The sequence below is a fragment of the Pleurodeles waltl genome, chromosome 4_1 (assembly GCF_031143425.1).
Source record: "Pleurodeles waltl isolate 20211129_DDA chromosome 4_1, aPleWal1.hap1.20221129, whole genome shotgun sequence".
NCBI lineage: Eukaryota > Metazoa > Chordata > Amphibia > Caudata > Salamandridae > Pleurodeles > Pleurodeles waltl.
In genome coordinates, this window is record NC_090442.1 from 19,627,796 (window position 1) to 19,631,389 (window position 3,594).

A 3,594-nucleotide genomic window follows, 5' to 3' on the forward strand; every position below is an offset into this window, starting at 1 on the left:
GCTCACCTTTTTTTTCCTTTCACTTGTGCTTTTGGACACTCTTCTCTGGTCCCTGTCACGGAATCATCAATATTGTACGAAACAACCAAACACCACAATCAGCTGAGAACATTCATTAGTGTGTGCTTGTTAAATTTGTTCTTATTGCAGGGACCCAGTCTGAGTGTGTTGGTTTCATCACTAATCCCTAACATTAGCTGAAAATACCCTTGTTAGTCCCAGTATTGTTCATGGGGCTGCTTTTTCAAGTAGCAAGAACAGATGTGCTTGAAAAAGTTTCTTTGCAACTGAATAAAAACCAACAATGTTTCTTTAATTTTAGTCCACATTGTGCTAGTGTCCCAGTGTGCTTCCTGGTATGTCATGTTGTTTTGCTATGTGTGCAAAAGTGAAAAATCACTGGGAATAGACACTTTTATAATTCTACAGGCAGGTATTGCTGTTTGTTTTGTTTTCTTTTCTGACTAGTCGGGTCTTCTATCATCTGGTATGTGAATGTCCCACACAATTGGCATTTTATCTTTCTCTGTAATTCTGTCATGTCACAATAACTACACTTCTTGCTCCAGTCTATGTCCTCAGATGGGTCAATATTATTGTTAATGTTCTTAATTTCCTTCTGGATTTGTTGCACCTCTCGGATTATTTCCATGTGAGTTAAATGAAGGTTTGTGTTTGATGAGGACTGTGTAGGATTGAAAATTGACAAAAGCTCTTCACACTTTCACTGCACATCCATGTTTTCCCCGTGTTTTCGCTGATGGCTTTGCAGGTCTGATAACTGACAAAAGTACTTCTGTCATTCATTGCAATGATATAGTTTTCCTTTGTGTGCATTCGCTGATGTATCCATAGGTTTAATAACCGACATAAGATATTCACACATTCACTGCACCTAAAAGATTGTTCCCCAGTGTGTGTCCGCTGATGAATCCTTAATGTTGACAAGTCAATAAAACGATTTCCACATTCATTGCAATTGGCTAAAGCTCTTCACACATTCAGTGCACTTAAATGACTTTTCTCCTGTGTGTGTTCGCTGATGTATTTGTAGCTTTAATAACTGACTAAAGCTCTTCCCACATTTCCGGCACCTGAATGATTTTTCCATTCTGTGTGTTTGTTGATATCTTTGTAGGCCTGATAAGTGACTAAAGCTCTTCACACATTCAGTGCAATACAAAGGTTGTTCCCCTGTGAGTGTTAGCTTATTAATCGTTAATGTTAACAAGTCACTAAACCTACTTCTACATTCACTGACCTTGTATAGGTTTTCCCCTGTATGAGTTCGCTGATATCTTTGTATTTTTGTGAATTGTCTAAAGTTCTTCACACAATCACTGCAACTGAGTGGCTTTTCTCCTGTGTATATGTTCTCTGATGATTCCTTAATGCTGATGAACACTAAAACTACTGCCACATTCAGTACAATAGTAGGGGTTTTGCACAGTGTGTGCGCTGATGTTTTTTTAGAGCTGATAAGTAAATTGGCTTTTCCTCCATGTGTGTTCGCTGACGACTTTGTAACATTGATAAGTGACTAAAGCTCTTCACACATTAACTCACTTGAATGGTTTTCCCCCTGTGTGTGTTCGTTGATGAGCCCTTAATTTTGAAGGGTCTCTAAAACCTCTTCCACATTCACTGCAATGGCATGGTTTTTCCCCTGTGTGTGTTCGTTGATGTGTTTGTAGGTTTGATAACTGACTAAAGTGCTTCACACATTCACTGCATTTGAATGGTTTTCCCCCTGTGTGTTTTCGTTGATGAGTCCTTAATTTTGAAGAGTCTCTAAAACCTCTTCCACATTCACTGCAATGGCATGTTTTTTCCCCTGTGTGTGTTCGCTGATGTCTTTGTAGGTTTGATAACTGACTAAAGCGCTTCACACATTCACTGCATTTGAATGGTTTTTCCCCTGTGTGTTTTCGTTGATGAGTCCTTAATTTTGAAGAGTCTCTAAAACCTCTTCCACATTCACTGCAATGGTATGGTTTTTCCCCTGTATGTGTTTGCTGATGTCTTCGAAGGTGTGATAACTGACTAAAGAACTTTACTCACCCACTGCACTTGAATGGTTTTTCCCCTGTGTGTGTTCGTTGATGAGTGCTTAATGTTGATGTGTCACTAAAACCTCTTCCACATTCACTACAATGATACGGTTCTTCTCCTGTGTGTTTTTGCTGATGTCTTCGTAGGTGTGATAACTGAGTAAAACTCTTCACACATTCACTGCATTTGAATGGTTTTTCCCCTGTGTGTGTTTGCTGATGATTCCTTAATGTTGAGGAACAACTAAAACTACTTCCACATTCATTACAAGAGTATTGTTTTCCCCCATTATGTGTCTGCTGATGTCTTTGTAGGTTTGCTAATCGACTAAAGCTCTTCACACATTCGTTGCACTCAAATGGCTTTTCCCCTGTGTGTGTTCGCTGATGACTTTGTAGGTGTGATAACTGCCTAAAGCACTTTGCACATTCAGTGCACTTGAATGGCTTTTCCCCCGTGTGTGTCCGCTGATGACATTGTAGTGTTGATAACTGACTAAAGCTCTTCACACATTCACTGCACTTCAATGTCTTTTCTCCTGTGTGTGTTCGCTGATGACTTTGTAGGTGTGATGACTGACGAAAGCACTGTGGACATTCCGTGCACTTGAATGGCTTTTCCCCCGTGTGGGTTCGCTGATGACATTGTAGGGTTGATAAGTGACTAAATCTCTTCACACATTCACTGCACTTCAATGTCTTTTCTCCTGTGTGTGTTCGTTGATGACACCGTAGGCTTGATAGGTGACTAAAGCGCTTCTCACATTCACTGCACCTAAATTGTTTTTCCCCTGTGTGTGTTCGTTGATGGCGTTTTAATAGAGATGAGAAACTAAAGCTCTCGCTAAATGTGTCTGATTTGTTTTTCTTGGTTAGTACCTGTGGTACGCATATATATTTGTCTACATCCCATGACTGTGTTTCCTGATGGGCCAACATGGCTAATAAAGCACTTGTTTTATTCTAACATGTCCTGTATGTCTGTGGTGTTTTGCATGTTCGATTTCTGATTTAACAATAACATGCAATAGCCATTAATACTTGCCACACTCATAATATCTATAAGGTTCTATGTAGGCGATTGTGCCTTTAGATTGGATTATGGTTATGCACGCTTGTGGGTAAAGATTCATCTCCATTCTGTACTGGTGCAAATTGGGACAGTCCGTTGTATTTTAGACAGCAGAACTCCTCTTTTCTTTACCCTTCAGTTGTTTGGCTCCACTCCATTGTGCCTTTCTGTGGTTGCTGTGGTTTGGCCAGAAAGAGTTTACAATACACCTAGAATGCTGAATGATGATCTGTTATTGCTTTAGGAAACAAAGCATTGCTGCAACCACATCATGCCCATCCCATGATCAAAGCTGGTGTTGGACACCTGTTTATACAGGAGGTGGTTTGTCATTGTTGTTGTCTTAATTTCCAAGAGGTAATTTCTCTGTGTTGTGGCGTGGAGGTGCACAGATGAGAATCTTACATCCACTTAACTGCCCTTGACTGCTTCTTCCAGGATCTGTCAGTTTATGTACAGGTTCCCCTCTCT

The 3,594-nt window shown here is 40.2% G+C and overlaps 1 pseudogene; it reads right to left on the minus strand.

The window, feature by feature from the left end:
- Nucleotides 1-1,562: 1,562 nt before the first annotated feature.
- LOC138286923 (zinc finger protein 665-like) lies at nt 1,563-3,078 on the minus strand (annotated as a pseudogene).
- Nucleotides 3,079-3,594: the final 516 nt, after the last annotated feature.